Source organism: Ursus arctos, unplaced genomic scaffold (assembly GCF_023065955.2).
Source record: "Ursus arctos isolate Adak ecotype North America unplaced genomic scaffold, UrsArc2.0 scaffold_14, whole genome shotgun sequence".
NCBI classification, from domain to species: domain Eukaryota; kingdom Metazoa; phylum Chordata; class Mammalia; order Carnivora; family Ursidae; genus Ursus; species Ursus arctos.
The window spans coordinates 51,920,187-51,944,223 of record NW_026622808.1 but is presented as its reverse complement, the minus strand read 5'-3'; the positions used below and the strand labels follow the sequence as shown (position 1 = coordinate 51,944,223).

At 45.5% G+C, this 24,037-nt stretch overlaps 1 long non-coding RNA gene across 1 annotated transcript; it reads right to left on the bottom strand.

Annotated features, from left to right (window-relative positions):
* Window positions 1–20,584: 20,584 nt before the first annotated feature.
* On the bottom strand, window positions 20,585–23,553 carry LOC130543629 (uncharacterized). Its single transcript, XR_008959116.1, has 3 exons — window positions 23,306–23,553; window positions 21,135–21,271; window positions 20,585–20,909 (listed from the first exon to the last, which is right to left on the bottom strand). It is a non-coding gene; the product is annotated as an uncharacterized LOC130543629 (long non-coding RNA).
* Window positions 23,554–24,037: the final 484 nt, after the last annotated feature.

Below are 24,037 nucleotides of genomic sequence, written 5' to 3'. Positions count from 1 at the left end.
TCAATATTTTTTTGTCCATCATTGCTGCTAAAATTTAGAGTCCCATTGTATATATGTGTGTTGAATGTACTAATTAGAATATCCAATAAAATAGCCTTTTGGATATTCTATGCTTTTGTGTCCTTCAGAAATCATGAGGTTGAAGAAATCTGTGTTAAATGTTTGCTTGGGTTGCTGCCTCAAAAGAGCCATCAACTCACTTAATGAAATGCAAGATTCCTTTGTGAAAATTTCAACTCCTGATGTTGAAGTGAGAGAATTTTCCTGAAACTTTTATTTTGGAACAAGTGTTCGAGATTTATACAACTGTCAACTTTGTGTTAGAGAAACAAGCAGGAAGTAAATATGAGCGTTTCTGAGTTTTCCGTAGAAAACCAATGGTACCTTTTGTCTTTTTGCTGAAGAAAGTTTAAAGAGGTGAAAATTTTAATTTTAGCACTTTACCTTATATGATGATGGGGACTTTGAACATTTTAATAACACTTGTAAGGTTTCTGTTTTCAAATAGAGCTATTAATTTTGTGAGCATGCCTTAACCCCCCCCCCCCCCAATTTCTCAGACCTTAATCCGGTAATATGGCTCAGAACCGCAGCGTGGTGTGTTTGCTTGCTTTTAAATCTGAACAACTCAGTTATCATTTAATAACACGTTACCATACCCTTTGCGTGTCTCCTCCCTGAGATTTTAGTTTCATTTAAATTACTACACAAAGGATTTCAGAGCTTAGACCGGTGAGCACACTCTAGGTCGGGACATCTAGCACCAGTTATCCCGAATTGAAAATCTTATCAGTCGCCTTCCGAATGATTCATTCTTCCAAACTGTCTTACCTGGGTGTAAGCCGAAGCAGGTTTATTTGCCTTATGTTTCGGATCTACTCGTGCCCCCCCCTCCCCATTGTATACCATCTGTGCCCTGAGCAGTCGGGGCCCTTCCACATATGGCTACAAGCTGGTGTAATGCCCTTCCTTTTGATCTGACTTCATCTAGTGATTTGCTCAGTATTTTTAAGGTCAGACTGAAAACTTTTCTGTTCTAGTTATTTTTGATTTTATATTGTGTGTTGTGTTTGATGTTCAGATACATGTGAAAGTTGCTTCTATGAGTCAGTAATTTTGATTCCAGCCTTTTGCAGCAATAAGGTAAGACGAGACCGTACTTTCCTTCCTTGAAAATGTAGTGATTTATGTGTTTAGGGTGAATGTTTAGGCTTTTCATGTAAAAGTTCTTGCACTTTTCTCGTTTGGAACTATGCTGCTATGAATCTGTGCTCCATTTTTCAAGTTATAACTTTGTGGGGTTTAAGGGGCCGTTAGGTTGTAGAACTTTCTATTGAGATGTTTTTTTCTCATCTGTTGCCACTCATTTTCACTCTGTACTGGGATTCTGTAGAACAGGAATGTCATTCTCCTTCCTCAGGTTTAACATTTCGTGCCCTTTTGTTAGCCACATTGCTTCATGTTCACTAGGGTCCGAGCATATGCGTGGCGGTGGTCATAACGTTGTTCATTCCAGCTCCTCCTGAGCCTTTCCGTGCTGCTAGCGTAGTGTGCGTGGTGTGTGTAAAGCTCCCAGCATGGCGTGTGTGACACGTAGTAGGTTGTCCTGAGACTCTGACAGGAAGCAGCCGTTGCTTTTATACTCTCCTATTGAACGTATTTGGTGGCAGGGCTCATCTTTGGCTCTTAGAAAACACATTTCACTTATTTTCATTCCTTTTCTCTACTTCTTGCTAAGAATGGTCTCATTTTAGAATAAGTCAGTTACTCTTATTTCTCTCTTGTCCTCCAATTTGTCCCTAAGAGTCAACTGTCCCCTATTTCGCCAAGCGAACTTACTCTTCCTTTCTGGTTGTCCAATATATCCCTTTAAAAACAAAAAGAAACCAGCAAACACTTACTTCTCCCATTTATCTGCAGACTTTCCCATCTCTCACTGCAGAAGCAAGCAAGTCAAGATTATGTGTATGATGCCCAGTTACCATGAACACAGATTTTCATGAAATCCTTGAGGGGCAGGGCATAACACCCCTGAAGTGTTAAGATTTCACAAGATCGCCTTCTTGTCTTTGAGTCTCATTACTGCCGCCATGTATCCTGTGTGTGCTGAATCACGTGGTGGTTATCGAGGCACGTTTGGGGGACATGTTCTGGGTTGTAGACTCTGCCTTCCCACTGAAGATACAGTTTTTCAGAGGCCAACCCCAGTGATTATTTTGCTTGTAGTAACCGTTGTTACAGAACTTTTAACTGCTTTCCCTAATGAATGTATTTTTAAAAACCTCTGGAATCCTGCAGGAAGATAGGTCTTTTGTTATAGGAAGAAAAGAAAACAGTAGCATTTACTGGGCTCAGCAAGTTAAAATGTGTACCATTGAAATATGTATCTATTTCCCATCATCTGGCTAAGCTGTGGGGCTGACTAGGTTATTTCTTGCCAGAGAAAATAATTTTAAATCATAAGCATATTTAACTAGCAAGCATAAATCATAAGCCCTTCTAATCATAAGCATGTTGAACTCTGGTACCATTTGTACAGATGGTATGGTTAAATGTGTGGGCTCCTCCCAGCCTCAGAGATGTGGACAAGCTCTTACTCCCCAATTTCCTCTTTCACTTGGGGAACTTAAATCATTCGTTGTTTGCACATACAGAATTCTAGAAAGCACGGACCTAGAGGAAGGTTTCAGGTCTTAGGAAAGTTCGGGGTTTTGTGACTCACCCTGCCTGGAGAATGCTGGAAATGAAGGGTAAATACGAATGCTGCATTCCCTTTTTGAGGCCAAAATAATTGGTGTTTCATGAAGATAGTCAAATTATGAAGGACAAGACTTTGATTTTCAGAATGTGTCTTTTTTTAAGAAAACAAACGTCATGGAATCATAAATAACATTTTAACAGAAGCCTGTTGGCTTTCAAAAAGTGTTCTCCAGGTGGTTGGTTCTACAGAAATACTTTTAGATACAGCAAACAAAGCTCCTATTATACAGTATATTTTTTAAAGTATTTTTACAAGTGTAGTAACACAATAACACGTTCATACTGACATGCGTTGCAAGGCAAATTGTTACCATTTTGGAAGCCAGTAGCATAATTTACATACTCATTGATTTTGTTTTATGAAACACCACTTTTTAGAAACTTTTTATTGTAAAAATAAAACAAAGATGCAGAAAACCACCCAAAACAAGCGTGTAACTTAGCGAATCGTTAGATGGAGAACACTCCTAGAGCAGCACCCAGGGTGAGAAGTAGAACTTTGCCAGCCACCCCAGGAGCCCCCTTCGTTAGTTTCCTCGCAATCCCAGCCCCTGCCTTCCCCGGTAAAATAACCCTGAGGCTGACTTCCAGTAAGCTCTTCCTTGCGTTTCTTTATGGTTTTATCACTCAGGTGATAAACATCACCTTTATCTTTTTATATAGAAGCTCCTCTATTGAAAGTTGGATTCAGAAAAGTTATTTAGAAGCTCTTTAAATGCTAAGTGCAGAATGACACCCTAAGCCCTTGCTGCCCCCATAAGTCAGGGAGCGGATGGCGTTTGGCAGGCTGTGCCGCATGGCTCTGGTCCCAGCTGTGACTCAGTAGTAGCTACTGGCGTATGGAGCTCCACGCCATCGAAGCACAGACACTCACTAACTTATTTCTCCCCAAGACACCGTTGCCCCCATTTTCTGTATGTGGAAGCTAAGGCTCACGGGGGTGCAATGACTTGCCCACGCTCACGCAGGTAGTCCATCACGGAGCAACAGATGTCTAAGGTACTGTGGCTCTAGCCTGTTCTCCCGATGGTAGGCTTGATGGAAGATTCCAACATACAAGGGCTTTGAGACTGCTTAGAAGAGTTTGTTTGTAAAGGAAAGGACCTACAGCTTTAAGAAAAAGATTGAAAGCTTGCTGGTCTAGTTCCACCTTTTCATTTTACAGATGAAGAAATGACCCAGAAAGCATAAAGAATTTGCTTAAGGTCACACAAGCAGTCGGTGGCAAAGTTGCAGCCAGCTCCCCGAATCTCCGGGCTGTTAAAATCAACGATCTTTCCTTCATTCCATACCTTATGTGGAAAACATACACATTTCCTAAGCCGCTTCTTTGCCTCAGTCCCACAAGAGCAGATTTGTCTCGAAACCAGTGTACGTCTAGGATACACCAGCTACTTGCTTACTTTTTCAAGGTTTTAGCTGGGAATTAAAAAATTTATATTTGAAGTTTGCTTTTCTGTCTCACTTATTGAGTGCCCAATCTGTGGATGCACATGCCTAACACTCCCCTCCAAAGAACGTACAAGAATAACACATTTGACTGGTGTGGATGGCAGGTGGAAAAGAATTACTGGTGTAGTGTAGGCCCTTCAACATATTCACGGCCAATTCTGGATTATCCCAGCACAGATGGATCATGCAAAATCCCTCTTCTACTTCTTACTAGTGACCTTTAACTATTTGTGTTTGCAAATGCTTCTACCGGAGATTGGAAAGGAGAAGAGCAGAGAAGATGGGATTTGGTTTCTTGACCAGAGTGTTAGGTGTCCTGGTTAATGGTATGGTGGTTTTCATTGGAGACTGTGGGATTCTCTCTGGGTTGAACCACTCTGGGATTTCCAAACCTTAGCCTTGGATGTCAACAATCGGAAGGGAGGCAGACTGGCATGATGCAAAGAGCTTAGCGTGGAATTTGTTTTATTGGGTTGAAATCCCATTAGCTTGTGCCTCAAGCAAGTTACTCATTCTCTCATAGCCCCAATTTCCTAATCTACAGAAGAGGAAGAAGACAGAGCTTCTTCAAAGCCAATGACATATTTAAGCACCCCGCTCAGCACTTTGCTCACGTAGAAAGCTATTCAATGGTACTGCTATTAGTTGACTTTGTTCATACTTCCACACGGTAAAGAGAATGAACTGATCCAGTGAAACTTTGGCACTTTCCTCTTGACATATTGGTCCAGCTTAAGTTGTTTGAGGTTCTGCAAGTTGACGACAACACTGGCCAAAACCCACCAGTCTCATGACTGCTCGTTGACCGATCTTTCTACCTCCTCACGCCATAGCGGCACAAACAAATCTGCCTTCTTCCCTGGAGCTCTGTGTACCTGACTTCTGGGTCATTTGCTGTGAACCAATTAAAAACCTGAATGAATCTTCCAGTTAATTATTTTCTAAGGACATTATTGCCATTGTTACTCAAGAATACACGAAGGAAATTCAGCTGATGAAAATGTTTTCCAGGCTGAACAAATTATCATTGAAACATAAGTCCCATGTTACGCTCTGTGGATTGTAGGCACTCCAACTTATCATTGGAGGAGGACCTTAGGAGGCTCCCGAGAGTTCCTTGTATTCCACGCATATTCTTTTAATGCTGGATGCCTTAAGGAAAGTCGATAGGCATCAGTATAGCTGAGATAAGGATTATATGGGATATTGACTCATTCACTCAGAAAGTATTTATTGAACAACTATCATGTGCTGCTAGGCAGTGGGGATACAAAAATAAACAAGATAAGACATCATCCCTTCTTCATGGAGCTTACTGTTGAGCAGATTGGCAAATATCATTAAAACTTAGGAACTACTAGGCCATAAGAAAGGCAGGAAGTATATTTTGAACATGTTTGAGCTCCACATACCTACACATACTATGAACTCAGTGCATGCTGGAATGAAGGAATGTTTCAGTGTTGTCGTAAGCAGAGGCTTTTTTGTTTTTTTTTTTTAAGTTAAGGTATCCTTCGATTTCTAAGGCTGAGTGTTTTTACTAATTTCATTATTGTTTTAAAATGCTCTAATAATAGTTTTGACATGGAATTCAGTAACCACATGTTGGTGCTTTTCAAACACCTTTAAAAGCCGAGCGAGCCCTGGACTTTCACTTGGTAATTCACTGTGTCTTTATGTATATACCTGAAGGGTAACCATCGTAAAAAGGCCTGTGCACCAACATGTTCAATATGGGGATTCTTACACTGTGGAATGTCTAAAGATTGCTTACTCTGTAATTTTTAAAAGCCCTATAATTCCTTATAAAGCATATACAGCATCTGAACAAGAAATATGACACTAAGTCTTGGATTAAATAATATCTTGGGGCCACTACCTTATGCATTTTCAGCAACTCAGGAACTCCACTAAGTGCAGGTTAACAAGACCAGAGCATCGTAAATGAGCATCTGTCCCATGACCCAGTGGGAGACCCCTTCCGATTATTCATTCCAGAAGCACGTGCTGACACCGAGTTCAGCCCTCTAGGATCTCCCACTCGAAGTGGCCTTTTAAGATTGGCAGGAGGTCAAAGCCTTCCACCCCAGTGCTTTGTGGTGTGGCTCAGTGTTTTCTGGGTCTTACTTGCTTTGCAGCCCGGATAACTGTTTTCAAAATGAAAGTAAACAAAACGAGACTTTGGACGGGGAGCAGTCCAACTCGGAGCACTTGTGTGGAAAAGGGTTTTGTTGTTGTTATTTATTTATTTTTTTTAGAGCATTTTAAATGAGAACAGGCAGCTCTGCACAGAAGAACTGGTCCGATTGGGCACCATCACCGTTTATCCCGCTGACCTGGGTTTTTGCAGTCCTAGTTCAGCCTTCCACTTCAAAGGCCTGGCTCCGAGGGGATCACACATTTGCCTTGATGACAAATTAATCAAACTTGATTTCTTGGATGAGATGGATACAAAAGACTACCGCTCCCCAAGGCCTGAAAATCACTACGGCCCTTCTGGCTCTGATTAGAGCAACAAAAGGATGTCTGAGAGCCATCTTCCTCCCCGCGTGGGCTGTGGGACAGAGCTGAAAGCCGCCGGCTTGTAAAGGAGAAAGGCCTTATTAAAACACATTTCAGCTGCGACCAAGTGCTCGGGGAGCCCTTCTGACAGAGAAAATTACTTTTTAGGAGATGCTCACCTTTTCTCAAGAGCAAAGTTTCCACTTAGAAGAATGAGCAGAGGTAGTATATTAGTGATCTGAAGTGTTTATAGAGCTCCCCTTTTATGTTTCTGTTGAGAAGGCGAAGTTAAAAAAAAGAGAGAGAAAGAAGGAAAGCAAAAGAAAGAAATTGGCCGGTGGTATCTGGCAAGCGTTAGGGATAGGCGGAGTTTGACCAAGGAAATTCACTTGTACCTGGTTAAAAAGCAAATTCCCCCAGCCGGGAGATTTATGTACCTTTAAGGCAGGCCTAGGACAAGGCAAAGAATGGGATTCAAAATGCGACTGCTGTGGGTCTGCGGCGGCAACCCACTCATGCGCGAGAGCGAAATAAGCCTTCTGCTAAATCGGGGAGCGCAGGATTTCGATGCAAACCCTCTTAGCAGCTTTGTCATCCGCCTGTTCTGCGGAGCATCCAAGGACACTGCTCGCATCCCTCTTGTGATCGCTGTGCGTCTATATTTAGAAGAATTGCTGTTGCACAAAATATGGTCCCCTGACTGTCCTGGGCGTGCTTTACGCCTTTCCCAAAAAGACTTCAAAAAACGAAAGGCGCATACCTTTATATCACAGTTTTGGAAAGAAGAACCGAAAGGGTGGTTTTTCCCCCCCTTTAATACGGAGGCAAAACACACAAATCCACATACTGTGAGTTCCTATTTTATTTGTAGGAACTCCTTCCACGCAGCCGCACCACCGCCATCCGGTGACTGATGGCTGATAAACATGTGCGCGGTGAAGTGGGGTCACACGGGCTCATCTCTCATTTCTGACACTTGGTTTGAAGAGCCTTCCTCCAAGTATCTTTGTGATCCTGACAGGCAGTTTGCAGAAGTTTGTGGCATTCCAGGATCCTTAATAATTTAAAGCTGTATTTTAGATTCCAGCCCTGAGCTAAGAACCGCGGGTTCTCCCTCCCCGGCCCGAGAGCTGGTGGCAGCGCTGACCCCACCGCTCTCTGACACGTGTGCTCCCAGCCGCGGCCAGCCAGGCCCCTTGTGTCCCCAGCCCTCTGCCTCCATCCCTGCCCGCTCACCCCTTACCAGCCTCTGAGCGTGAGCCAAGGCCCCCTCCTCCAGGAAGCCAGTTCTGAGCTTTCAAGCTGGAGAGGAGCCCTCCTTCTGGCAACATAGGAGGTCTTTAAATTTTCTGTTAGCTCCCCTGTGGCACTAGGTGCATTCTCGTGTGTGTTCATTTGTAAGTGTGGCCCTAACGCAAGAGTCCCCAGGCCTTTCACACCCCCTTCATAAGGGGTCTTTTACACAGAGGCACCGCTGTGTGCTGAATGGAGGAGCGACATTGCCAGAAGCCCAACAGAGATGACTTGTAGGATCCTGGAGAATTGGTTTTGTGCTTGGAAAGAGCACTGCCGTGTGAGTGAGGGGACTAGCCCCTACCTCCCGACACCCCAGCCTCGGAGCTTTTGTGACCTGAGCTTCACTTCCTTTCCTCTGGGTGACAGGCAGAATGAATGCTCCCATCACTGGGTGGGAGGATGAAATGAGAAAATCCGCGGTGAGACCCTTTCCAGTGGCCAGTGCCTTCACGTGTAGGTCTTGATGGTCCTGCTTGATGGCTCTACAGTGTTCTGCTCAAGATAGGCCTGTTGTTTTTAGATATACGCCAGGTGTTTTAAAGTCACATTCTAATGTAGAGTCCAAGGGCACCTGTGTGGCTCAGTCAGTTAAGTGCCCGACTCTTGATTGGGGCTCAGGTCGTGATCTCAGGGTTGTGAGATTGAGCCCTACGTCTGGCTCCGTGCTGAGCGTGCCGCCTATTTAAAAGTCTCTCTCTCCCTCTGCCTCTGTCCCTCCCCCCTCCTCAAAAAAGAGAGAGAGAGAGAGAAAAAAAAAGTCCAAGACACTTTTTATGTTTATGAAAATCCTCTTTTTAGGATAAAAGTAAGATGTTCATTTTAACAAATGCAAACAATTAAAGCAAACCCCACCCCCCGACCAAATACTTCTTTTTTTTCTGAAATGTTACCCGTGGGAAATAACAGTGTTTATGGATATCTGAAGATAGGCAAGAAAGTGGGGCTGCTTAGGGCGAGGGCAAGGCTGCGAGGAATGCCACAACGGAGATGTCAAGGAAGTAAGGAGACACTAAACAGGAAAAAGGAGAGACCAAAGAACAGTGAGCCTTGCAAAGTGGCCTGACCTACTCAGGTGATACTGGAGAAGTCATTCATCAGCTTCTCCTGTCTCCTCCCCACGTTTGCAGGATCCTTTAAAGGAAACATAGCCGTTATGCTTCATTCGTGTGGGTCCAACGCCTGTAGGACTTTCTTCACTCTGCACCTGGAGGTGAGGTCTGAGGGCAGATGAAACCCGCCGAGCCCCCACTGACTTTCTAGAGTTCAGACATGCCCCTCTAGGTAATTAAGTCGGCACTCACCTTGATCAACAAATGTGTATTATCTTCACACCAAGACACACAGACTGTTGGTCCTGGAGAAACTTCAGTGGAGGTTTGTGGTTTTAAATTTAATTATTTTTCTTGTCAGTGCTGTATCTTGTTCTCAAGAATGGCTTATGCCTCTTGTGTTTAGGTAGCTGAACGATAGTCACCGTGACGAGAGCTGGGCACTGTTAAGAGTTTTCTACTGTTAGACGTGTTGCTGGTGTTTCAGTATGTGTCAAATTCTAAGAGCATGAAAGTGGGAGTTATTCTGGTCTTCTTCCTTATTCTGCTAAAAAGTCTGTTATGGCTCTTGGGCTACATGGAACCCCTGATAGGGTAGCCCTTGGAAGTCATTCAAATAAGATGGGAGAGGTTGAAGTTGTGTTAGGACTTCTCCAGGGTTTACAGGGAGCGTGTTCCCTGGTGTTATCCGGGCAGAGGCGATAACTCTGCCCTGCAAGAGGGGTCAGTGACTTCCGAGTAGAACACGACCTTGTTCTTACCAATCTTGAGAGCCATGTCCGCACCCAGTTGTATATTTCGTTTTTTACAACACAGAACTTAAAATCTCACACGTTGCTGGCAAAAACACCTAATTAGTTCATAGATGGAATCGTTGGAGAATGCAGTGTGTTTTATCTATAACAGAATACAGCTTTTAAAAGACTCATTTCAAAGTCGGTTATAGTGACAGGCGTCTTAACTCCAGTCCTTATAGATGCTTTCTTCATTGTATGAAGTTCAAAGTAGGTGAAAAGTGTCTATTTCTAAAAGTTGTAGAAATTCTAAAGTTATTTTAGCAGAATAGCTAAATAAAGCACCCAGCCCATCAGATTCTTTGAAAGTCACTACCCAATTGCAACCTGCCAGGATCAGCCTTTATAAACAACCAGTGTGGTTTTACGGGTCCCTGTGGGCCGCCTTCCGGGTCACTGGCTGGCGTCATCAAAAGATGAGACCGGCTGCACTTGGGGACTTGCTGGAAGGGTTTGTAGAGCGAGGCTCTGGATGGCTGAGAGCAACCTGGGCAAGTCCTCTCTTGTGATTGGCAGGGTGGTGGGATATTCATGTGTCTTGAGCACGACAACACTCGAGCCAGGCTGGAGACCCTCTCTCAGGGGTTGCCATTTGAGATTGCCAAGATCCACGCCAAGTTAGGTTCTCGGGGGTTTGTCAGTTACGTAATTCCACTTCCCTGAACACAAGCCCAATGATGAGCCTTTCTTGGCTGCACCTGCCAGATACAACCAGGTGTGAACTTTCTTGAAGATAAACCTCCATCTATGTTTAGATATGATGGGCCTCCTCAATCTGTGTTAGTCGACTTTTGATGACTCAAAAGCAGCCTGGGTCGCAGTCACCAACCTGAGTTGGGGTCTCATCGAGTGACGCTCCCTTAGTCCATAGCTTTGATGCTGAGAGAGCAAGGGTGCCTTGCCCGAGGTCACAGAGCTGGCGAGCCGCAGAGCGGGATCTGCACTTCTGTACCTCAGTTCCCCTCGCTCTACATCCAGTCTCCTTTTCCTGTGCAACTATAATTTTACAGTTGTTTAAATAATGCATTCCTGTACTCTGCCTTTATTTTCATAGCTCAGTTTATTCCATGCTCAAAATTTTCACTAAGATAATTTTTTTAAATGTGAGAAATTAGCAAAACACCAAAGCAATTTCAGCTGCGTGTAACGTTAGGGGTACAGGAAGAGAGGGTCACCATGAGCTCCGTTGCGTTAGGGCTACTTCATTGCAAGAGACAGAGAAGCCAATTAAGAATATGGTAAAGAACCTAACTGAGAAGTTGTGCCGTGTTGTGGCTTCAAGCAGAGTTTGATCCAGGAGACCTAATCTCGTGGTTCTCTTGGTGCTGTCTTCATTCCCCAGCTCTAAACCTATATCCTCCCACTTTTAAGAGACCTTGCTCTCTCCCACTCTCCCTCTCTCTCTCAAGATTCCCAGGAAGTCCCAATGTTGTGTGCCATTCTTACTCCTGAGCCAGTGATTGTGACCAGAGGATGGCAGTGCTCTGCCAGGCCAGGCGTAAATCATACACCCATGCCTACAGCTCCAGGGAAATCATGGAGATGGGGTCCCAGAAAAGGAGGTTTGATTCTGGGTGATGAACTCAGAAACCTTGACTACAGCGTCAAGTCCCGGGAGCTGGGTGACCCAAGGGGAGGAACCTCTGCCGCGCCTGCATTCTTTCAACCGCAGGACGGAGAATATTGGTGCTTCTCTCAGTTTGTATAGCACCCTAAGCTCTATACGTGGTTGGGTTCAGCAAATCTTTGCCTTAGCCGAAGCTGAGAAGCCAGTGGTGGTGCTGTGGTTCCCAGTTGGCCTGTGGATGACGTCCGGACTCCTTGACTAGCCCACATGGAGCTAAGTCTCCAGTCTTTCCTCCTTCCACTCCCATTATCCTTCCTCCCTGCTCGTCCCTGGAGGCGAGGGACCCCCCCAGGGTGCCATTACAGTACCCTTCTTCATCCCTCACCCCACCTCAGAGCACCCCTCCTGTGTTCTCTCTTGGAGCCTGCACCTGTCCCCGGAGAGCAGGAGCACACTGTATTGTGACAGCCCGTGTGTCTGTCCTTCCCCTTAGACTGGGCGAGGACAGACACCAGGATTGTCACTCAGGGGGCCAGCATGCCTGGCTGGTGGGCGTGCGATAATCTTTGGTGTAGAAAATCAACCAGGGATGAATGATAGGCAGCGTGTCTCCCAGGTGAGGGCCTGGTTGGCCCTGTGTGTTCGGTGCCCCAGGGAATGAGGGGGCTTCACTCTGACCTATAGCCACAGCCATCACCCCCCTAGCTAGGCTGTTGCCTTGCAGAGCATCGTACCCAGTGCACTGGGCACGCAGTGGATGCCCCCCACCCCAGGCACCATCCCCACCACTGGGAAACCCGCAAGGTCCTGCTGGATAGTGCAGGAGCAGTCACTTCGCTTTACTGCGTAGACGCTTAACGCTCCTTGTTTAGATTGTAGACAACGTTGTACTTTTGTAACACATTCTTACTTTTAAAAAGATGGGGGGCTTCTTGATTCAAAAAGCAGATTTTAATCCACAAAAGAACTTGGTGGTATGTAAAGATGGACTTTGTGGGTTAGAGTGGTAGAGCTCCTCGAAGTAAAAAGGTCCCTGACTGCATGTTAAGGGAAACCTGCTTTGGGAGGAGACTCAAACATGCAAAAGAAACAGAAACCTGGAAATGACACAAGGGGCGATTAGACCCACCCCCTGCCTGCTGTCCCCATCTTTCTCAGATCCGAGAGGCCACTGTACTTATCTTCCCATGGGGGTGGTAGCATGCTGGGGGGCTCTTGGCAATGGTGACATATTTAATATAATTTCTTCTAGTCAAGTTTGGTGTTGACGTTTCATGGGTTAGTACCTAAGAAATGCACACTTGCTGTAAGTGTTGGGCTGAGCTGAAGGAATAGACCCCAGCTGCAAATGCAGGCTGTCCATCTGAGCAATGAGGTTCCGGCGACCCAGCTCTTTGCGCTCAGCTTGCAAGCCGTCTTCTCTCTTTCTGGCCCCAAATTTTCTTTTGTGGAGCTGGTCTCTCTCTTATTGAAGTATTTCCCATGTGTTTGCTAAAGGGAAATCACCACCAAGACATCTGCAAAGTCTCTAGGCTTTGAAGTACCCACAGGAACTCAGCAAAGAGAAATGCAGTTACTTTGAGTCTCCTGGGTGGGTGGAAAGATGGCGTGTCTGGTGTTAGAGCAGCTGGTGGTGAATCCAGGGTGCTGGCACCACCGGAAATGAAGGGATCTTCATTCTTTTCCCACCTGAGACGAGGACTTTTTCATTTTTTCCCCCCAAAGGGGTGAAAACTGGAAGCAAATATACAAAAAAATTCTGATGTGAGTGTGCTTTTAAAGTGTAAGTGTGTTTCTGAATTCATAACCCTTTAAATCTCGGTAGTAGTTACGAATCCACAAAGCCCGGTTGTGTATATTAGCTCAAGTCCCCTGCTGAGCTTGTTGTTCGCCTTGTTACCATTATTCTCCAGATGAGTTGACTGAGCGAAAGATGGCGGAATTACCCAGCATCACTTAGCCGGTGAGGGGCACACCGAAGGCCTATCCAATTCCAGAGGGACTGTTTGCCAGCTTAGAGATGATTCTTCCAATTTACCGGGGGTTAGCGACCTGACACAAACTATTTTCCCTTCACACCACCCCCAAATTGTGGAGTAATCTCTATGTGCGCGGGGGGCCAGTGTTCATGGTTCCACACACAAAATAGAAACAAGAAATGAAGCCATAACCATAGTGCAATGAATAATAACATTGATCAAGCACAGACTATGCCAGTTCTGTTATAAATTATGTGTATGAACTTAGTCCTCATGGGAAACTACCTTCTCCCGTGAAATGAGGTGACTTGCCCGAGGTGTCTGAGCTGGAGAGTGGGGGGCCAGGATTCAAATGCAGACAGTGTGACAGCAGAGTCCCCCTCTACACTACCGTATGAATGCTTCCTGGGCACTTGCTTACGCTAGACCCTTGATATGCAGTATCGTATTGAATCATCGCTGTCCCTGTTTGACAGGGAAGGACACCCATGCAGTGTGGTTAACTGACCTGCCCGAAGTCAAAGGATTTAGCAAGTGTTGGAGCCAAGATATGAGCCAGGCTGTCTATCTCCCAAGTCCGATCTTGGACCCTCTTGCTTCATTGCATGCCTAAGTATGCCATTTACGCTGCCACGCACAAAACCGCCTTGTGTGTAAACTGCCAACAAGGGGCACCGAGATGGTGTGGTTGGTTGGGTGTGTCCCACTCTTGGTTTCGGCTCCAGTTGTGATCTCAGGGTCGTGAGATCGAGTCCCGCCTTGGGCTCCGTGCTTAGCTCAGAGTCTGCTTGGAACTCTCTCTGCCCCTCCTCCCAGCATTTGCACACACGCGCTCTCTCTCTCCCTCTCAAATAAGTAAATAAATCTTAAAAAAAAACAAAAACAACAACAACTGTCAACAAGTCCACTGAGGTTAGATTCCAGAGGCTGTGCTACTAGGAGCCCTGTCCTAAGCGGCCAAACAGTCTATCTCATTGAGGCACCTGACAGATGGGGAAACTGAGGCCCGGAGAGGCTAAAGGACTTGCACAAAGTCTTACGTCTTACGGAGCCGTAGCACCAGGATCTGAATACAAGTGCTCTACTTAGGGCCCTGGCCTCGGCAGTTGTGCTCTTCAGAGGACATGAACTTGGCAGCGGAGGACTACCTGCAGGAACGAGGTTGGGAGCCCAGTCCCAGTCTGCATTTCTGCGCCGTCCCCAAATTGCTCCAGGCCCTTTAACCTCTCTCTGCTTGTCCCTCTCCCCAAGAAGTGTAGGGAATTTGCCACCCACCTTCTTCACAGGAATTTTGCAAAGATTAATTAGATAATTTCAGAATAGTTCTTTGAGCTGTTTGAAGGAAAGATGCCATCGAGAAGACCAAAGTAAAATAACAATAATAATTATTTTATTTAAATGTATTTATGAAGATCTCTGTGGGGGCAATTACGAGGAGACCAGCTTGGACTTGTGGGAAATTCACCAGGTGATGGAATGCCTGTGTCCCTGCCCGTCGCCCCCGGCCCCCCGGCGCGCTGGTGGGGTGACAGTGCGGTTGGTACCGGGCCTGAAGGGTGGGCACGGGAGGGTGGGGGCTTCCGAGCCAGAGCCAGCCGTGCTTCAGTCCCAAACGAACTTGCCCGCCCCTCTCAGGCCTTCAGGAGGCCGTGTCTGTCATGACCCCAGACCGGTGACCTCGAAGCGCTCACACAGCTCTTTCCAAAAACTCCCCTCCCTTGTCATCGGGGTGGAGAACTTAGTCTTCAGGCCTCCACGTCTGTCCTGTAATTAATTGCTGCCCGTTTACCACAGGGACAGCAGATTCCTACTGCCTTAGCCGGGTGCCTCGGAGGACCCCTCTCGCATCTGCTGTGGAACCTGTGTTTGTCTTTAGCGGTGGGGCTGGCAGATAATGAGGTTTTGATGCCACAGAGCTATTTAAGCAAGTTTATTCTAGGCTCTCAGGATCCCTCGGCTGCTAACATCTGGTCTATTCAGACATCACCCTCTCTCCATTCGGAGGGCCTGGTTTTGGTGGGCAAGATGTTCTCTTTTACAATCGACTTGCCTTTGATCTTTAAGACTGGCTTTCCTGCCTAAACACCTGGCCATGCTTAGCCTCTGTAGCGATGCTGCGCTCCTGCACAGTGTTGCTTTTCTTTTTATACACAGATGGCCGTCATGCTGTGTGCAACTGCAGCCACGGCCTGCTCCTCAGCCAAGAACAGATTTCTCCCCCTGCAGCCGAGTCAGACGGTAACTTCCCAACTCCTACAACTTCATTTTCTGCTCTGCACCAACCCCCGCCCCCCCAGCTCCTCTGCACCTCGTGTGAGCAGAGGCTGGGCCCCCAGGAGCAGAGCGTCTCCAACAGTGGTGTGCATACGAATCGTCTTGGCATCCGATTAAAATACAGAGTGTGATCCGGCAGACAGGGTGGGTCTCAGACTCTGATTTCTGATGGGCTCCCAGGGTATGCGGATGTTGTTGGCCCATGAACCACATGTTGAGCAGGAAAATCTCAGATTACTTCTGGAATAATCTCCACACTGGCCTCCCCCTAAAATACTCCTATTTCTTTCTCGTGCTCTTAACCAAATGTGACCACCTTGTGTTCTCTTCCCATAAAGCATTCTCCTGTCCACACACAGGTGACTATTTCATACTCAAGTGCTAATAGCTGATCGAGAAGCCGGTTAAATAATTAGAGTATAGGATCCATGTTCTGACCACAATATGAGGATCACATTTCCAGTTGCTGAGCCATCATTGTTTTTAATCTATCCTGACAATATTCTACCTTGATGAGAGTTTTTAAAGTAATTTTATTGACTATATGAAATCATGTATAGAACCTTTTTAGACCCATTCTCCCCCTACCCTCCAAGAACACAGAGAATCACAAAGGTACAACTTAGTACTTACTCAGAGCACCCAGACATAAGGATAGCATCATCCACTTGTGGTCGAGAAGACGAGCTGTGTGCCTGTCAAACTCCATTCTGCAGCTGAGACCAGTTTCTTCCATTCAGTCTTGAGCAAAGCAGTTGCCATGTAATAAGTCTGATAACATAATTAAAACATTGTCATCACAACTGAATCTATGCTCTCCTTTTAACGAATCCTTGGGGTGACATTCAAGAAGACAATGGGCATCTGAGATTGAGCTGATGGAATGGCTCTCTCTAGGAGGGACACTCTTTTATGCCATCATTAAATGAGCTGTTATGATTCTCCTGTTGCTACATCATGGTTGACAGGGAGATGAGAATCTGTGATAGGATACCATATGACCCTAGGTTCATAGCCTGGTTCCATAGCATGGTTATTTAACCTTGTTAACCTAGTTGTCCTCATCTGTATAATGGGCATAACTATCATCATTAATCTGGGGCTTTTCATGTGATAGGCTCTGTAGAATCCATCCCTGTCCCTAGGACAGCCTTATAAAGCTATCTAACAACTGGTGTGACATGGGTCCCAGTCACTGGGTACAAACCAGCCATTACTACTGGACAGGCCCTAGAGGCTGTGCTGTACCCGCATCTCCCTTTAGCTCAGGATTGCAAAGTAGCCCACGAGGGGTGGGGTGGTACCCAGGGACGGGCTGGTTCGGCCAGGATCCTGAGAGGGTGTGTGCTCCGGGAACTCAAGGCAACTGCCCCAGATTGTCTGGTGTGAAGGGGTTTCAGTACTGTAACTGGTCCATCCCCACTTGGCCAATGAGAATATGGAGAATCAGATGAAGCAAGCTCCCCAAGACTACACATGCAGTGAGCGGCAGCCCCGGGATGTCTGTCCCCAGCACCCACAGTCACACCCACAGATCAGCCCTCCCGGGTCTGACATGCGGTGACGGAGGTAAAGGTGTGTGCTACAGTGTCGGGCGTTCGGTCCGTTGGCACTCAGGAAATCTTGATCTTCTTTGTCCTTGTCCACACTCAACTCCTGCCTGTTTCTCCACCAAATTCAATGCTGTCGTCTTCCTGGGGACTCGGGTGGAGTGGCTGAAGCCTAAACCTTTGACCTCCTCCTTACCCAGCAGGGCCTGCCTGCTGCCATGACTCACGGTTTCCAGTTCTCCCGGCTGCACCTCTGTGCACGGGGGTTTTCTAGCTACAGGTTGGTGAAGTCTTCCAAGGCAGGATGTTTACCTCCCCTAGAGGAATGGCACGGAATCAAGCCAGCCCTTGCTTGGCAACCCCTGGCTGTTCTTTCCAGCCTAAGGCGCCCTGCCAAACCCACTCAGGAGAAGGAAAACATAACAAGTGCTGATGTGCTTCCATTTTACATAGAACATAATAAAAGTTTTCAGGATGATTTATTTTCCTAAACAAGAAAATACAATGGACGCCATCCATTATTCAACATGCTAATGATAACCTTTACTCCCTTGTCAAGGATGATCTAAGGTGGTGTTCAGCTGAAGTACAAAGAACACACAGAGAAAACACACACATACACTCACACACACATAATCACACGATCCCACGACACTCCGTGCCATGACAGTGGGGAAATTAATTGTGGAACAAGGGGATTTGAAACTAAGGGGAAAAACGTGTTTCCACATTTGCAATTTTCCAGACAACATAAGAACAGGGGCTGCTTTAATTTTAGGCGATCCACTTGGAAGTGTCCCCCATCCAAAGTGAATATGGATAACTCAATGCATGCTTGATTGTAATTTTTATGAAATATAGTTCTTCCAGCTGACATTATTGAAGCCACATGGAGCAAAGGGCACGGAGTTGTATCATTTCTCAAGATCCTTGCTCTTGGCCCAGTTAACACAGGCGTGGGAGGTGGGGGCGGGGTGGCCTGGAATAGCACGGCTCCCTTTTCACCTGAGAAAACATCAGAGGGCTTTTTCCCTGAGAGTTACAGTTAACCAGGAAAACGTGGAAGGCTGTTTTGATTCTGAGCAAGTTTGATAGAGTGGGAGAATCTCCACTTTCTGATGAATGATGACCTTTTCCAAGTAGAAAGTAAATGGTAATTAAAGTTGTTAATTTTCAAAGTGTTGAGTGATATTACATATGTTCAAATGAATATCAATAAAAATTAAATCAGTCCAAATGACCTGTTTGAGAATTCACACCGTATCTCAAACATTGGTGTCACCAGACACCAGCGAGTTCATTTCTTAAGTTTCCTGTATATTTTAAGCTTTTTAGGTAGTTTGTACACCAAAGGAGTGTGCTAATAGGAGAGCTTAGCGAGTAGTTTGGAGCGAGTCATGTGACCCTTGTTCACGTCTTCCAGGAGACTATTTATTAAAGAAATAGTTGGGGGGGGGGGGAGGGAAAGCTAAAGCTTTTGCCGATTCCCTAAATGGTTTGTTGGCTGTGAAAATGTAAGCATCCCTAAAAAATGTTAATGGCCTTAGCCATTCTCCAGAAATTCCTCCATTTTGAGTTTTAGATTTATGAGTAAAAACAGAAGGCGGCATTTCTCAATTCTGAATCACCGCAGAACAGGCCATGTTTGGGAGAAGTTGGGGCTTGGGCTGTGGAGTTGGTTGGCTACATGACCCTGGACAAGCTGGCTAACCTCAGGCAAGTTATTATTCCATTATAAGATGCAAAAGATTATAGGTTGTTGTGAGGTGGAAATAAAGCAACACAGGTAAAGTATTTAAGACAGTACCTAGCACAAAAGGATCCTTCAAGACATGTTGCCCTTCCCACCCTCCCCCCAAAAAGAAAAAAAAAATCTTATATATGCCAAAGTTAACATAATAAAATGGAGAACTGAAGGAAACTTTCTGAAATAATGCATCGTCATATTCTTAGTACTAATCAAAGACGTTTTGTTTTTATTCTCTGATCCTTCCCGATAAATGTTGATTGAGTGCCTATCACGTGGACGGTGTTAGGAAGAGTTTCCCTCTACTCCAAAGCTGGGGGGCACCTGGCTATGCCAGCTGCCATGTCTAATTTTAGAGGTTTTCTCAGCAGGAAGAAATGGCCAGGGGCAATGCTGCTAAAACCAACAGGAGATAGAGTTGAACTGCCAGGTTTCATTCTAGAGATTGCCAAAAGGTAGTCCTAAAACTATGTTCTTCTTTATGAAGGGGCTCCTAAAATTCTTCAGGCTTAACTCCACCATTCCCTACTTGCAATATCATGTTTAGGATTATTCTAAATGTTTCTGAGACTTTCCACAACTATGTCTATTTCAAGTGTGTTCTCGGAAAATGGAACTCCACAGAAGGCAGTTCACGTGATTTTTAGTCCGAATCTATAAATAATTGGTGTATCCATTTTAGCCCCCAAAACTCCCATCTGGTTCTCTGTTCACACGAGACATTAGGCCGAAAGCTTGGAAGGGTAACAATATCCCGTGATGCCTGAACATCGTAGGGTAATTGTGATCATAGTAGATGGTCCTCACTTCCGGTTTTTTGAGGACTACAGCTTGGGCTTCCCCAAGGTAATTTGCACAGGATCAGCAGGCTGGATGTGGGGAGAAAAACACCCGTAGGAAGGCATTTATTCCACCTTCCCTGTTCACTTATCCTGCGTGTCTGCAGGCATTAAGACTCTTCATGGTTCAGGATCAAGCAGGCCTGACCTCGCCCCTGCTCCGACTGCAGACTTTTTATAATTCATGTCTGTGAGAGGCAGAAGAACACAGCTTGTTTGGGGGATCCCAGATGGAGTTTGCAGGATGGATATTAGAAAAATCATCTCTTTGACTGGTAAACTGAGAAATTTAAATTGGAACAGCCATGAAAAACCATACGTGTTGGGAGGTGGGGTGGGGGAGAGGCGGGTCAGGATGTCGCTTTTGCATCTGTAAGAGTCCTATTTTGTAGAGTCGGTCTGCACTTTAAGAATTCCTAATGGGTACAGTCCGTTCAGAATCTCAGCTGAATGTGTTGGAGTCTCTGATCGTGTACTTTTGATTAAAGAGGGGAGGGGAAAAAAAAAACAATGACACACAAACACACCCTTAACAAAAGATGGGGAAAATGTGGGCACCAGGCGTGTCCCTGCTGATCTGAGGATGACAGTTGAAAAGGGAACATTTCAAGTGCAGGGACTGAAGCAAGAGCAGCCCCCAGACAGGAGAGGGGAGAAGGGTCAGCAAAGGTAAGCTCATAAGCAAAACAGGCTGGGGGGCGGGGGCGGAGGAAAGATGAGTTGATGTCAAAATAAGGGGAAGCAGAAACCAAGTAAATGAAACCCACTATGACTTATTAGGAATGTTTAATTTGAAATTGTGATCCCTACAATTATTGAAAATGGTGCAGTTAAAAGGAAAACAGTTTCATTGTGACAGGGCAGGAAGAACCCTGGAAATGTTTGACATTCAAATGCCTTTAAAAAAAAAAAAAACGGCCTTTGTTCCAAAGTTCTTGTTTTGCATCTGGTGAAATGCATATTAATTTTTCTTCTTTCATCATGAATCGCTGTGTGTTCTGTATCTTCTTTATGGAGACAAGAGGGGGGTATCCATAGATGGAAAACGGAAGTATACCCTCCCCGCCTTGCACCATCCACTCCAACTTTTCATCTTGGCCCTAGAGCATGGATGAGAAAACAATGGGGCAGTCTGGAAAGGAGATGGAGAGTGAACAAAAGAATTCTTGAATGTGGGAGTTAGAAGTAGATCACTCTGCTAGCGTTAGACCGTTCTGTCGTTAAATAGGGCCGGGCATGTGCTTTAGCAAAAGCCTCGCTACCACCCCAGGTCCCCCGGGATCCCCATCTCATGACCTCATTGATCCATAACCCCCCAAACAAACCTGGAACTGAAACCGTGTTTTTCCTTGTGCCTTTCGGAGAGTGACTGGTGGTGCAGCCGGGGAACTGGCAGGTTCCGATCAGGAATCAAATTCAGGCCCATTCACGATGTACGTTAACTTTGTGGGTGGAAAGAAACCTGGAGAAGAGAGAGGAAACAAGCCTTAGAGCCTCCAAAAATTGGCAGGCAGACTTCCGGAATGAGGCTTCTCCAAGGAATCTTCTCGAATTAAACCTGGGACTGAAATACATTTGCAAATGATCAGGCTTCAAAGTGAGGTTGAGTTTCCTTGTGTCATGCTGATATGGGCCCGGAGAGTTTTGTGGGTTTTTTTGGAGATGAGAAGGGAGAAATGCACCCTGAGAACGCAGAGCTGAAAATTCTGGGCCGCAAATCACTTACTTAGACCAGGCCCTCCCTCTGATATTCTTCCCAAATACGTCATGGCGTTCATGAAGAACGCTTGCTGCTTAAATGTCGGATTATGCAGTAATAGTCCCCGAATGAGAACCTAAATGCCTTTAAAAAAAAAAATTCATCAGTTGTCTTTAAGGTTTGTGTGGCTGCTCAAATATTCTCTGTTGTGTTTGGCCTTTAGCAGGCCGCCCGGAAACAGGTTTCTTTTTTACAGACCATCCTTTCTGACACATTTATCTGGTGTGATTAATTAAAGATGATTTTTTAAATCCATATTTTTCTTTAAAACGCTGAGGAGACAGCCCTGCGTTTCTCCGTACGCGAATGGTGGTCCCAACCTACCATAAGATGGCACTCTAACATAAATTATGGCAGGAGTCAGCTATACGCTATAAGGACTGAAAAAATTAAAAGTGGATGGCCAGATTTGCAGGTGAGCATACGGGAATGATTCCCACGGAGCTGCATTGACTAGGAAATGTGCTAAGAGCATGTTATATTCGTATTGGACTTTCATCAGTGAGACGCTCTCCAGGAATTCAATGCAGACGGGCCCTTTTACATTTTCAGAGAAAATGAATTTAAATATAGCCTGAAAGAAAAGATTTAAAAAATAATAAGAAGAGAGGAAAAATCAGACCAAACCGCCAAGTGCAAAAATGGAAAGGTGTTTTCCACTCTTGGTTCCGTCTCAGGAATATAATCACTAAGGTCAAAATGAAAACCTTGTTTAACCATTTTCCCATTCTTTGCCTCCCTGTCATTAGGGGAGAGGGGGGCCGTAGCCAAGCTCGGTAAAGTGGCCAACCCCGCAGGGCCTGGCTGTGGAGCCTGAACGGCGGTGCCAGCACATTTATCCCCTTGTTTTGCACAAAGTGAGCATTGCCTTTTACAGATGGGCATTGGGGAATAAAAAGTATTCTGGGATACTGATGCAGCAGGCCTTTTTTTTTTTTTTTTTTTTTTTTTGCCATGCTGTTTGAGAAGGGCTCAGTCAGGGCTGCCTCTGCCCAAGTGGCCTCGGTTTAGTGGCAATCCCTTAGAGATTAAAAGGAAAGGGGGGAGGAAAACCTCATTCAGATTCCTTTGTAGGGGTTCCATAGCTTCAGGTGCAGTGGAAAACAGCAGCATCGCCGGCATATTCTGTGGCTTCCTAGAAAAGCTTAAAAAAAAAAAAAAATCCCCGTTTCTTGGCTATCTTAGGCTATTGTGATACCAAGTGGGTAAGCTCTTGGGGTTGGCATAAAACCAGGTGCACGCTTCTCTGTGCTTAGCAAGCAGGTATCCAGGCCCTGTTCAGTACAGTCCGCTCCAGGGAGAGGGGCTGCGTGCTGCTGGAACATTCGTGAGCTGCTTCTCTGAAGCGTGTGGCATCCCTGCGAACAGCATGGCTACACTTGGCGAAGAGGAGGTCGTTGGGGAACCTGGCTTTATGTGGAAACATCAGGCTCCTTTCCTTAATGATTTTCCTCCCCACCACTCCAGTCGAGAAAATACGGGCGCCTGACAATGCTGGTCGTTGTCCAATCAGAAATGCCTCGGGGGGCATGTTGTAGTCTAGAAGGCCCACGCTCGGTCATGTGGGCTCAGAAGCCAGCAGAGCCCAACTTCTAGCTGGTGCAAAACCCAATGGGCTTTTCTCTCAGGTGGCTGAAGCCTCTGTTTTGAGGAAGACTGGCTTGGCTAGTCTCTCTGGCCAACAAGCCACGTGCCAGAGAGATTGTGGAACAGAAATGGAGTAACGACCCCTCTTACCCTAGTATCTGGTGCCGCCTCTCACCTCCCTTTGTAAAATCGCTGTCGTATTGAGATGTCGGTTTTAGAGCGTGAAGAACGTGAAATGGAGGTTCGTCTGGGGATGGAGGCAAGAGAAATGACTTGCCTCTTAATAAACTTGTGTCCTCTGGCTTCTGCTGGCAAAGATTTGTTGTGAAATTTCCAGTGTGCTTTGTTCCTCTGATGACCTGCTTATTTGCAAATACTGGATTACCCCTCCCACCTCTTGCTAGTTGTCTGCATGAATGTTATTTTCAATGTACTGTTTTAGATATCGTCTTTTTTTTTCTAACAGCATTCTTATTTTCTCAAATGGAGAAAATTGTATCTCAGTTGATAGGTGCATGAAAGTCGACGTATATCCCGATCCCTTACCTGAAACCCTGGGTGCCAGAATATAGAATTTGGGTGATCTTAGCAAAGTATTATTATGCAAGGACCATACATTTCGTACCCCGCAATGATACATTAATATTTCTGCAGGGAAATGTATGAATGTTGCTATTAAGGGTATAAGTAAACTCTATAAAGATCCCAGATCAGGTCAGGTCTTGCCAACGTTGAGTTAATTAAGTAAATAAAACCTTGAATTTCAAAATTGCGAATAAGGGAACGTGGATCTGTATTTGTATTGTATATGTGTGTTTTTATTTTAGTAGAAATATAATATACAAGTTACGTTCAAAATCTACAGATTGTAGAAGAAAAGGA